The sequence below is a fragment of the Vicia villosa genome, linkage group LG4 (assembly GCF_029867415.1).
Source record: "Vicia villosa cultivar HV-30 ecotype Madison, WI linkage group LG4, Vvil1.0, whole genome shotgun sequence".
Lineage (NCBI taxonomy): Eukaryota > Viridiplantae > Streptophyta > Magnoliopsida > Fabales > Fabaceae > Vicia > Vicia villosa.
Window position 1 is genome coordinate 28,961,341 of NC_081183.1, and position 14,508 is coordinate 28,975,848.

Below are 14,508 nucleotides of genomic sequence, written 5' to 3' on the forward strand. Positions count from 1 at the left end.
CGTTTCTTTTTTATTATAGCTAATGACTTTTCTAATTCTTATGTTTCTATTACCCTTTTTTAATGAGAAAAAAATGCATTCCTCTATTAATTAGAAAGTAATTTTTTTTCCGAATCTTGACGAGGTAAGGAAAATATTTGTTCAGTTCAATAGAGCGAACAATTGTTCTTATTTTTTTGTTTTTTTAATATTGCTTAATTTTAATGAGAAAAAATGCATTGCTCTATTAATTAAATAGTAATTTGAATACATAATGAGTCAAAAGTATCCTCAATGTACCGCATAATGTGTTTGAGAGCATGAATGTGTTCTCCATTCTAGTCATGCGTGAATAAACATAGTTGTTGCACAACATAAACAATATCGGGTCTCTGGAAGGTGAGATACTTAAGAACCCTTGCAAGGCTTTGATAATGAGATAGATATGCATATTGTGTGTTGGAACTAACATTAAGCTTCAACTTAGTTTCAACAAAAGTAGAAGATGACTTACACAATGACATGCTGACTCGTTCAATTATCATTGTTGCATATTCTTTTTGAGATAAGAATAGACCACCTCAATGATGAGTTACAATGATACCCAAGAAATAATGCAATGCCCACATGTCCTTCACAAATGGAGATCGAGATATAAACGCAGTAGAAAAATAAAAACTTCTCTTAAGTCGATCCTTAAGAATGATCATTGATAGAAACAATTACCTTTTATGGAAATTAACACCTTTGATACACAATCGGATGAATGATCCCAAATGTTGAACAAAGAATACCACCTCTACTCAGTCCATACAAATAAAGTGTCTTCAATCTCAATGCTAGATGATACAAATGAAGACCTTGAGATAGATAGATAGATAGATAGATAGATAGAGAGAGAGAGAGAGAGAGAAAGAGGGAGAGAGAGAGAATACAACTAGGGTTCAAAGCCAAATTTATAGAACTGCTTGTGTGGGTTGTAAGCTAAAAATCCCACTTAAGTGCACCGTATCTTACAATTTAATGTATTTCACTTAAGTGCACAGTACCTTAGAGTATTTTGCCTTCCACTTAAGTGCATTGTATCTTATTGTGTTCTATAGTTCACTTAAGCGCATTGTACCTTACGTTATTCCATAATTCTCTTAAGTACATTGTATCTTATGGTGTTTCGTATTTCACCTTCTTACAGATATATCCTTATATGTATGACTTTGTATGTTCTCGTGACATTGACAATTATACTAAATCACCTATTTAATATAATAAACAGTGATCAATATCTAGCAATACACCATTGATACCCAAGTCATGGAGATGTCATGTGATCTGAGAAAAACCATTCTGTGATAATGTTTGTATGTATAATTACCCTTTTGCTGATCTCATGTATATATAGAGCACAATGCATAGATCGTGTCACCTTTGTCCAATTCAATATTCAGCTCTTAGACATATATCATGTTATGCATGACGAGAACATTCTACCTAGGTCACTCATGTTCTCCAGCATGATATGTGAAACAACTATCAACCATCCTTATGGTCATTCTGTTAGGTACCATGTTTGATTGACAATAAAGTATTCAACTCCGCATCTAGGATCCATAGTGGTTTCAGGTCGAATAGTGGTATACACTACTATCACCTTGATAATAACTTATGATATACTTGCATAACATTCTATGTAGTATTCTCATGGTGGGTCAATCCAGTATAATTACTACTACTAATATTCATACTGATGTGAAGACTTGATAATTCTTTAACTGTGATCCATGAGACGTGATCATTAGTCTATCCACATAATAATCTCAGTGCTCTAATGTTATCACACTTCACAATAAAGCTAGACTATGAATACTTTAAGAATAATGTCTTTATGTTTAATGATATCTCATGATTAAGTCATACTTAATGTTTCATTAAACGGACTAACTATTTCAGGGATTTTATTATTTTGGAAAACCAAACATAACAAAAAAGTGTCTTACTATTAATAATAGATAACTCGATATAATTACCAAGTTCAATGTAAAACTATTGCTCTTACACTAACAATCTCTCGCTAGCACTATAATGACCATCATGTTTGTGTTACGCAAAAGGCTTTGTCAGTAGGTCAACGACATTGTCAAATGTTGATACTCTGCATATCTTTACATCTCCTCTATGTATTATCTTTCGAATGAGGTGATATTGTTTAAGTATGTGTTTGGATCATTGGTGAGATCTAAGATTCCTAACTTGTACGATATATAGCACCATTTTTATCACAATAAATATCAATCAGACTGTGATATGAAATTATCCATATCTATTTAAAACCTAACAACGATGTATTCAATTACAGAAAACTCTTCCATATATATATATATATATATATATATATATATATATATATATATATATAAAATAAAAACGCTCTATATTTTTTTAAAAAAGAGTTGAAACGCAAGAGTGCTTTTGTACAATAATATAGCTAGACCAAGATTTAGCTGTAGAATTTTTTACATTCCAAAATCATTTTTGGCAAGAATTTTTTATGTCAGAACTCATCATATTTTATTAAAATCCCAAACGTTATAGTTAATGTTGTTCTACTTTAATCAGTTTATACAGCTAAATGTGGTCCTATATTAAAATCTCAAACCAATGATGACAAGTGTTCTGAGCAATGACATTTGATTATAATTTATAAAAGCCATAGGATATAGAGGCCCCTTTGTCCAACATACTGTATACAAAAGCAAATCCAAAATAAATACTATATTGTATTGTTGTCGTATAATATACTTAAAGCATGTAGCAATTTGTTAAAATACTATACGTAAAGCATGTAGCAATTGTTAAATTAAGTGAAAGAATATTGCAATAACAGCTTTACGATTAATTAAAATATTGTTTAGTAGTATTTTGTAGCTTGTCACTTCTTGTAACATGTCTAAGATACTTTACTCTAATATACTTTAATTTTCTAATTAATATATGTTATTAATTTGACACGTTGCTTAATTGCATATTGATTATTGACATGGTTTGAGTATGGTTGGGATAAGTGACATTCCAAGAACCTAATTTGGAAAGGGCAACATAAGATAATTTCTTAGCGTTATTATAGTTAAAACATGTTTATGTAATTTAAATGGAAATACTAATTTTTGGCTAGTTTCTTAATTTTCAACATGAAACCAATCGCCTCTTATTGTCCACTTCTGCTAGTTAATTCAATATGCATCTTTATTCTTGCTACTAATTTTTGGAAGCTCATCATCTTAATTTCTTTTGGTCTAAATATCTCATCTATCAAGATGCAAGATAACAACATTTTGCTATGGATATGTTGTAAATGTTGGACAAGTGACTTCAAATACAAGAGGGGGATTAGGAGAAGTGAATTGTGATATTCAAAATTCGCGATTAATTTAGTTGTTGTATTTTTTAATAGAAAAATGCTTATTAGTAAGAAAATGGAAAAATAAGAAATGCAAGAATAAATCAAAACCATTGATTATCACCACAACTTCATGATCCCTATTAAAAAGAAAATTAAAATTAATGTAAAATTCACCACTAAAATAGTGACACGGTTCATTCTTGCATTTCTTCTTCAAATACTCTTCTTAATAAGCATATTGTGTTAGTATCTAAAGATCAAAGAAAATGTAGCGGAAAGAAAATATACAATATCATGTAAACAACAAAAGTGTGTGTGTGTGTGTGTGTGTGTGTGTGTGTGTGTGTGTGTGTGTGTGTGTGTGTGTGTGTGTGTGTGTGTGTGTGTGTGTGTGTGTGTGTGTGTGTGTGTGTGTGTGTGTGTGTGTGTGTGTGTGTGTGTGTGTGTGTGTGTGTGTGTGTGTGTGTGTGTGTGTGTGTGTGTGTGTGTGTGTGTGTGTGTGTGTGTGTGTGTGTGTGTGTGTGTGTGTGTGTGTGTGTGTGTGTGTGTGTGTGTGTGTGTGTGTGTGTGTGTGTGTGTGTGTGTGTGTGTGTGTGTGTGTGTGTGTGTGTGTGTGTGTGTGTGTGTGTGTGTGTGTGTGTGTGTGTGTGTGTGTGTGTGTGTGTGTGTGTGTGTGTGTGTGTGTGTGTGTGTGTGTGTGTGTGTGTGTGTGTGTGTGTGTGTGTGTGTGTGTGTGTGTGTGTGTGTGTGTGTGTGTGTGTGTGTGTGTGTGTGTGTGTGTGTGTGTGTGTGTGTGTGTGTGTGTGTGTGTGTGTGTGTGTGTGTGTGTGTGTGTGTGTGTGTGTGTGTGTGTGTGTGTGTGTGTGTGTGTGTGTGTGTGTGTGTGTGTGTGTGTGTGTGTGTGTGTGTGTGTGTGAGAGAGAGAGAGAGAGAGAGAGAGAGAGAGAGAGAGAGAGAGAGAGAGAGAGAGAGAGAGAGAGAGAGAGAGAGAGAGAGAGAGAGAGAGAGAGAGAGAGAGAGTTTCTAGGTTCGGCCGAACGTTTGCCTACTAAATCTTCTTGTGATTTGATCTTTTACAAGTTATTCCCACGAACCTTTGATACAAGCAGATATAAAAAATTTATATTGCCTTATCCCCAACCAAAAGAATGATTTTCCCCCTAGTTGAGCTAACAAATGGATTATAAAGGAAAAGAATTTTGGCGTGAAATTAAGAGATGAGGCACATCCTTTATACAGGAAAAGAATTGGCTCAAAAAGGAAACGATCCACGTGCCAATTAACTCATCGAATCGATTAGGTCCTAGGTCGAATTAGTTAGGTACTTCATATAATTAAATATTTATGTCCAAAATTGAAAGTTTTTATATAGAGTCGTTATCAATCATTAAAAGATTGTCAAAATTGATTATATACTCGATTAGGCTCGATTAGGTTAAGAATCTAATCAAATAGATAGTTGAAATATTGACCTAATCAAGCAGACAATCCCCTAATCAACAGGATAGGCCTTGTAAGCATATTCAAGTGATTTTGTTAGGTAAAGATAGACCTTAAAAGTATTTTAGGTGTGTGTTAGTTGCCTTAGTGTATTATGTACTACTTTTCTATTTTTATAAGACTCTGGTCACTTAGACAGACACGATCAGGCGAGCTTTCGCACTTTCTCTCTTTCACAACTATGAAGCTTTCAAATTCCTTTGCCGGATATGCCGATCATATAAGCACTTCACTGGAATCTTGAATCTACTACTTTATGAGGCTTGAGATATCTTCAATTTAATCACCATTGTCCAAGATTTAAAAATATAATATCACCGACTTCAACAAGCATAAACGTTGTCATCGTCAAAACACCAAGAAGGTCACCAACATCAAGAATATTAGCTTCATACCTTCAAGTACATAGATCCACAGTAAATATAAAATTCTTCCTATGTTGAAAACATATATGGACCATCTCAATAATGTTATCTCAAGGGAGTATAATTTTGGACAAGTGACTTCAAGCACAAGAAGGGAGCAGATGAATTGTGGTATCTAAAATTCGTGATTACTTTAGTGGTTTTCTAAATTACACTTGAAATTGTGTTATTAATTTCTTAAGGATAAAGTAAATAACAGCGAAAATAAAGACAATAACAAATAGAAGAAATTAATTAGGACAATGGTTTGAGAGATTGCACCAGAGATTTATCTAGGTTTGCCTGAACATTAACCTACTCTTGTCCCCAAGAGATCTTCTTGAGATTTTAACTAACATTTGAATTTTTACAAGTTGTGCCAACGAACCTTTGATACAAGTTGATCTTTACAATGATTTATCCCCAATCAAACAGGAAGCTATTACTCAGATAAGCTAACAAACCAAGTAGAGACTTTCTACGCCAGTCTCAAGAATCAATCATATATTTTAAGATTGGTTAATCTCAAGAATCAAACTTTAGTCTACAAGAGTATCAAAGTAATCACAAGGGCACACCGCTAAAACAATTTCTTCCTCACAATTAGTGTTTCACACAATGCACCAAGACAACTTTAAGTGAAGAAAAATGTTTCTAGATAGGGAGAAAAATGGAGAGATAAATTCTATAGAAATGTAAAAATTTATAAATTGGTAATGAAATAAGGAGGAGGAACCCCTCCTTTATATATGAGAAGGAAAAACTAAAGCTTTCACATGAGAATAAAAGTGATCGTAAATAACTTCTCAACGGTTGGTCTGGTGATGAAGGCTTGAGATTTAAAAATGGCCACCTCTATATATCACAAGTTTGAATCTCTCTAGTGCCAATAGTTCTGGGATGGTAGAAATGACCCCTCAATTTAGTCGTTTCCAACAAAAAAATTTATCTTTAATCATTTTACATCAATATATTTTTCAAGCATATTGACTTAACTTGATCCATATTTAATCAAATAATTTTTTTCCTTCTCTAGCCTATCTAGTGAAATTTTAAAGGTTAATATTAAAACATTTTTTTGCAAAGGAGGCTAAGCATGTATCAAACTAACCTATCCACTTCATTTATGATCTCATTGTACAAATTTTTTTATCATTCTTTAATGCAAATATATAGGACTGGACATGTTTTTCCCGCGGTGAGACAGATGGATATAATATAGTGTGAGTCTAAAATCTTGATTTATTCTGCAAATAAGTGAGACGGAATACGGAGGATTTGACAGACCTGCACTTTAACATGTAAAAGTTGCAAATCCCACGTAAATGTTTATATATCTGCAAAAAAGTCTGTAAAAAAGAAAAAGAGATAAGACATAGGAAAATAATAGAGGATGCGGGTCTTAAAATTTAATTTGTCCTATAAAAATTACAGACAAAACAGACATATTCGACGAACCAGATCCGTTTACACTTTTCAAATGATTTTTTTTAATACCCTGAATTATAATTACTCGAATTGACATTTAAAAAATCTTTTTGACTTTTCAATGCTATATTTGTTGTTAAATTTTTTTTATCACACCATAGAGTGACATTAACTCCATTATAATCTAGTTTACCTACATATAAAAGCTTGCTGGGCCATAGTGGGTCCATGAGATGTTTCCTTCCAATTTTGGCCCAAGTGGAAAAGAACTCTTTTATCAAACATCAGTTCAAGATGGACCCACTAAGCATCTAAACAAATCTACCTGGCATATAGTCACTCTCTTCTTTTCTTTTCATTATTTTTTCTCTTTAACTCTTTGTTTTTCAACTTTACTTTTTCTTTACTGTTTCCTTTGTTCCTTGTTTATTTATTGTCCTTTCCTTAAAAAAAATCATTTTCATATGAGTAAAGACATCTTAATCACTTTAATCATTACAACACAAAATCTTTGACTGTGCACTCTATCAATTATTTGGTACTTTGGAATTTGGTTTTACAGTGTAAACAAAATTCATTCAAAATTTAAATTTATTTTTAATTTAATTTAATTTTTAAGAATATTGTTTTTTCTATTTAAAAAGAATAATATTTGCCTATTATTTATGTATAATATTTATGATATTATTTTTAAATAAAATTATTTTGCAAAAAAAGTTAAATTGATAAAAATATTAATTAAATTTTAGACACTCCTGTGTTCACATATCCTTGAACTTTGTTGACATATTTATATAATTTTGTTAAGATAAAATTATAAATATACGATAAAAGCGGGTCAAAATGTGAATTTCAAAAAATTTAGGATAAATTTAATAAAAAACAAACTGGCAAAATTTTAAAAATTAGAGACCATTTTAAAAATTTTGAAAATTTATAGAGGCCCATTTACTAACCTATTTATATAATTTTTTCAAAGATAAAGTATAAATATATAAAATAACAGCTCAAAATGTGAATTTCAAAATATTTAGGATCAATTTAAAAAAAAGAAAAAATTACAAAATTTATATTTTAGAGACCATTTTACAATTTTTGAAAAATTATAGAGGCCCATTTACAAAATTTTATAAAATAAATGGAACTAATGTGCAAACTTTTAAAACATATAGTAACTAATTTTCATAATTTAAAATAACTATTAGAATTAATTTGAAATTAAATTTGAATAATATTTCATAAAATTCCTCCATTTCAAAAGTTCTTAAAGTTTATCTCATAAAAAATAAAATTTGTTTAAATTTTTTGAATTAACATCTAAAATTATATATATATATATATATATATATATATATATATATATATATATATATATATATATATATATATATATATATATATATATATATATATATATATATATATATATATATATATATATTTATTTATTTATGTGGTGGAAAATTTAAAAGTGGCAAGGTCAAATCTTTTGTGTCTATATATTTTTGTATGGAAGTTAACACATTGAAGTAAAACGGCTATTCCACATTTTTATCAGTTATTACAAACTAACTTTTGAATCTTTGCTTAAACTAGCTTTATTGTTTTAACACTTAAAATGACGTTTGTGTAAAATCAATTTCATTAGTAAGAAAGAAAGGGTTTTCTGAAGTCCTTTGCCGAAAGACCTTTTCTATTGTCACAAATTTTTCATTCTAACATTAAGCTTTTGATTTCAATAAAGAGATTCCAAACTTATTCATTACCTCCAATGAACTATACTAATTTCTAACACTATAAGCTTATAATAAATAAAGTAATACCTATACCTATATAACACTTTACTTTGTTCCATCATTCACATGGTTTTTTTATTTATAATAATTAATTTTTAATATAGATATATATATTTTTTGGGTCTGGCTAACCAGTCCCCTTACGGCAATGGTTAAGCATTCCAAAAAAAGAAAATATTTTATAAAAAATTTAATATTTCAATTTTTAAGACATTAAATAAACAGATTATCGAGATAAATTTACTATTTTTAAAGTCAACCTGAGGGTATCTGGTTAACATTTCCTATATATTTTTTTATTATGTTGGATAGTTGTTAAAGCCATGCAACCTTTCACACACGATCTTAGTTGTATGGGATGATGATGATAAAGGAATCAAATGCATGAAAGTGAGGTGTAGTATGTACTCTCTAGATCTATAGCGGTGGTTGGTCTTGGATATATATGATTAAGATACATGAGAATATAGGTATAATAGGGAGCATTAGATTCTCAAAATTTGGCTTGGTGTGTGACCACACATGTTAGTTTGTGCAAAAAAGACAAATTGGTCAGATTCTTCTCTGTTTCCTATTTTAGAAACTTTCATGTGGGTTTCTCATGGCAATGTATTATTATTTTTTATCTCAATGGCAGAAACACTTGCTTGAGGCTACAATAGAAGGAACCATTTTTATGATAATGTTGTGGATAGTGATGATGTGAAACTTTTTATTTTTTGTGACTTATCATTGGCATGCCGGCAACTTGGACCATATGTTTTTTTTTTTTTACATGAAATTTTGAATGAAAATTTAGTGCTATTTGCTTTAATCAATAATGAGACAGAAAGTGGTGATTGTTAGTTATTATTATTATTATCAATATTATTATTATATTATTTTATTGTATCTTTGTAAGGGTAGTTTAGTCTTATCTAGCTTTTAGTATTTATACTCTTGTGTAACCCTTACTCTTTAGTTTTGCTCATTCTATTGTAACCCTAAATGAAAAGGTCCTTCTTATTCTCTATGTTTGTATACGTTTATTATTGTTAACATGGTATCAAAGAGCTCGGTTTGATTTCAGATCTGCGGTAAAGGGGCCACATATTTTTTTACGGTGTTGATTAATTGAAATGCTGATGGTACTGTTTGGAATAAATCTTATGACCGTTGGCTTTCCGGTGTTGGGCCAATTTCACTAGTGATTTGGTAATGTTTCTTTGCTTTCTCATACTGTTCCTTTGCAATATGCTTGACGTCATGAAATATCCATGTTGTTTCTTTAGTTATGGCATAAAGGCATGATTGAATAAAAAAAAAAAGAAATTGATAATTTGGAGAAGATCATCCTTGGATATATTGACGTGGCAGTGTTTTTTAAGACCAATTTTAGTTGATAATTTTTTTATTGTGGTGTTTTGGTTATTTCATAATTATTTACAATGAGTAATGATAAAGATGATTCTCTTCAGTCTGTCAGTGTCCAACTCAATGGAGAAAATTATTCTTATTGGAGTTACGTAATGAAAAATTTTTTGAAAGGAAAAAGAATGTGGAGGTATGTTGATGGAACCTCCGTTAAACCTACAGATAAAAAGGATGAAGCAAAATATGCAAAAGAGTTGGAAACATGGGATGTTAGTAATTCTAAGATCCTTACTTGGATCAATAATTCTGTTTCTCAGTCAATAGGTGTGCAACTGGCAAAGTATGATACTGCTAAGGAGGTTTGGGACCATTTGAAACGTTTGTATGCTCAATCTAATTTTGCAAAACGGTACCAGCTGGAGAGTGACATTAGAGCTCTGAAACAGAATAATATGACTATTCAGGAATTTTATTCAGCTATGAATAATTTGTGGGATCAATTGGCTCTTATGGAATCAACAGAATTGAAAGTTGTCAAAGCATACACTGATCAAAGAGAAAAGCAACGTTTGGTTCAATTTTTGATGGCGCTTAGGGATGATTTTGAGGGACTACGTGGGGGTATTTTGCATCGTAACCCTCTTCCTAATGTAGATTCAGTTTTTAATGAATTGTTGGCAGAAGAAATTAGACTCAAGTCCCACTCCAGTTTGATTCCAAATAAAGGAGTTCTCCCTACTCCTCCGTCTGTTTTTGCTGCTCCAATTCACAAGGGAAAATCTCAAGGTAGGGTTGGTTTAGGTAGTGATGAATGTGCTTTTTGTAAGGAGAAAGGTCATTGGAAAGCACAATGCCCCAGATTGTTGAAAGGAAATAAGAAAAATTTCAAGAGTTCATCATCCAATGTGGCTGCTGCTGCTCCTACTACCATTGGTTCTAGTTTTGATCATGTATATCCATCTGAGACTACTTCTCAAATATCTGATATTGCAGAGCAGCTCCAAAAGCTTCTTGCTACTCAGTCACGTGCCATGTCTGCTTCCTCTAATAAAGGTTTGAACTCTTCTTGTTTGTCAGGTATATCTTCTCCCATATGGATACTTGACTCTGGAGCATCGCATCATATGTCATATGATGCAAAATCATTTGTGTCCTTGAATACCACATCATCTATGTCAGTTATGACTGCTGATGGCACTAATATGCCATTAGCAGGCATTGGTTCTGTCTCCACACCTAATTTTTCATTTTCTGATGTTTATTATATTCCTAGTCTCACTTTGAGTCTTGCTTCTGTTAGTCAATTGTGTGATTCTGGTTACTCAGTTATGTTTTCTTCCACTTCTTGTTGTGTGCAGGATCCTCATTCCGGGAGGCTGATTGGGACAGGCCGTAGACAAGGGGGACTTTATGTTTTGGATGAGTTGAGAGTCTCAGATACTGCAGCCTCAACCTCTACTTCCACAACTGATTTATTATCCTCTTTTCGTTTGAATTCTTCGTCTTCTAGTTTTTATTTATGGCATTACCGTCTTGGACATGTCTCTGCTTCTAGATTAAAGTATTTGGCTTCTACTAGAGCTTTAGGAAAGTTACAAACCAGTGATATCTCAGATTGTTGTGGTTGTAAACTTGCTAAATTTTCAGCTTTACCATTTAGTAAAAGTGTTTCCATTTCATATGCACCGTTTGACTTAATTCACTCTGATGTATGGGGTCCATCACCGCTTGTTTCTAAGGGTGGATCTAGATATTATGTTTCATTTATTGATGACTATACTCGTTATTGTTGGGTTTACCTTATGAAAAATCGTTCTGAATTTTTTGACATTTATTGTATGTTTCGTGCTATGGTTAAGACTCAGCATAATGTTGTTATAAAGTGCTTCTGTTGTGATTTAGGTGGTGAATATACCTCTAATAAATTCTCTGAATTGCTTGCTTTTGATGGTACAATTCATCAAACATCTTGTACTGATACACCTCAACAGAATGGAGTTGCTGAAAGGAAACACCGACACATTATTGAGACTGCTCGTTCTCTTTTGCTGTCTGCTTTGGTTCCTAGTGAATTTTGGGGTGAAGCTGTTCTTACTGCTGTTCATGTTATTAATAGAATTCCATCGTCTGTCACATCAGGTTTGTCTCCCTTTGAAAAATTATATAACTCCATCCCTGATTATTCCTCTTTGAAAGTGTTTGGTTCTACTTGTTTTGTTCTTCGCCCACAAGTAGAACGTAGTAAGTTGTCTTCTCGTTCTGCTATATGTGTTTTTCTTGGTTATGGAGATGGCCAAAAGGGTTATCGTTGTTATGATCCTAGTGCAAAGAAATTGTATGTTTCTCGTCATGTTGTTTTCCTTGAACATATTCCTTTTTACTCTCTTTCTTCTGATTCTTATATTACTAGCAGTTCAAAACTTACTCACATCGATCCTTTTGGTCATAATGATAATGTTTCTAGTGATTGTAATTTTGATAATTGCAGGACTGATACTACTGCTACTCCAGATACTAACTTCCCTCTTGTTCCCACTGCTACCCGAGAACCTCCTGCGACTGTTGATCCTCCAAATCCCCGTTATCCCTCTCGTGATCGTAAGTCTACTCAATTGCCTGATTTTGTCTATTCTACTTACTCTGCTTCGTTTGCTTCTTTTCTAACATCTATCCATAGTTTGTCTGAGCCATCTTCCTATAAAGAGGCTATTCTTGACCCTCTTTGGCAACAGGCTATGGCAGAAGAACTTTCTGCTTTGCACAAAACAGATACTTGGGAATTAGTACCTCTTCCATCTGGAAAACGTGCTATTGGATCTCGTTGGATATACAAGATCAAAACTAAGTCTGATGGGTCAGTTGAGCGCTACAAAGCAAGACTTGTTGCTAAGGGATTCTCTCAACAATATGGTATGGATTATGAAGAAACTTTTGCTCCTGTTGCTAAGATGACTACTATTCGCACTCTTATTGCAGTAGCATCTGTTCGTCAGTGGCATATTTCACAAATGGATGTTAAAAATGCATTTTTAAATGGTGATCTTCAAGAAGAAGTTTATATGGTACCCCCACAAGGTGTTTCTCATAATCAAGGGGAAGTGTGTAAGTTGAAGAAGGCATTATATGGTCTGAAACAAGCTCCACGGGCATGGTTTGAGAAGTTTACCACTGTGATTACATCTATTGGCTTTCACTCTAGTGATCATGATTCTGCTTTGTTTGTCAAGACTACTAATCATGGTCGTATTTTACTCTCACTATATGTTGATGATATGATTATTACAGGTGATGATATGGATGGAATTAATGATTTGAAATTAGAGTTAGCAAAACAGTTTGAGATGAAGGACTTAGGTACTCTGCGATATTTCTTGGGCATTGAAGTTGCCTACTCTCCTAGAGGATATCTTCTCTCCCAATCCAAGTATATTGCCAACATTCTTGAACAGACTCGTCTTTCTGATACTAGAATAGCAGATAGTCCTCTTGAGTTGAATGTGAAATATGCTCCATCTGATGGTATTCCTCTGCCAGATCCCACCTTATATCGTACTTTGGTTGGCAGCCTGGTGTACCTTACGATTACTAGACCAGACATTGCATATGCTGTTCATGTTGTTAGTCAGTTTGTTGTATCTCCTACTACAGTGCATTGGGCAGCTGTTCTTCGTATATGTCGTTATCTTCGGGGAACCCAGTTTCAAAGTCTTCTCTTTCCCTCATCATCCTCATTGGAACTTCGTGCTTATTCTGATGCAGATTGGGCCGGTGACCCCACAGATCGTAAATCTACCACGGGGTTTTGTGTCTTTCTTGGAGATTCTCTTATTTCTTGGAAGAGTAAGAAACAAGATATTGTCTCTCGTTCTTCTACAGAAGCTGAGTATCGTGCTATGGCATCCACCACTACAGAAATAGTTTGGTTACGATGGTTACTTTCTGATATGGGCGTCACTCTTTCTGAACCAACTCCTATGTATTGTGATAACAAAAGTGCAACTCAAATTGCCCACAACTCGGTCTTTCATGAACGTACCAAACACATCGAGATTGATTGTCACTTCACTCGTCATCATCTTCAGCATGGGACAATTACTCTACCGTTTGTCTCCTCTGTTTTGCAAATTGCTGATTTGTTTACGAAGACGCATTCCGTTAAACGTTTTCGATTTTTGATTGACAAACTCTCGATGCTCTCTGCTAATACATCTTGAGTTTGAGGGGAGATGTTAGTTATTATTATTATTATCAATATTATTATTATATTATTTTATTGTATCTTTGTAAGGGTAGTTTAGTCTTATCTAGCTTTTAGTATTTATACTCTTGTGTAACCCTTACTCTTTAGTTTTGCTCATTCTATTGTAACCCTAAATGAAAAGGTCCTTCTTATTCTCTATGTTTGTATACGTTTATTATTGTTAACAGTGATAGATAATGGTTAATATATTTATTGTAGTGGTTGTGGCATGGCATCCTATAGAAACTGTGAAATGTTAAGAGTTACTTTAATGGTTTCAAATGTATTTTAATCATTTTGGTATTGGTACGGTTGATCATAATTTTTCATATCATATATATACAAGAAAATACGAGCATAAAAGGAAAAGGAAGTCTGCTGGTTAAGTACAATTTAAAGGCATGATAGATT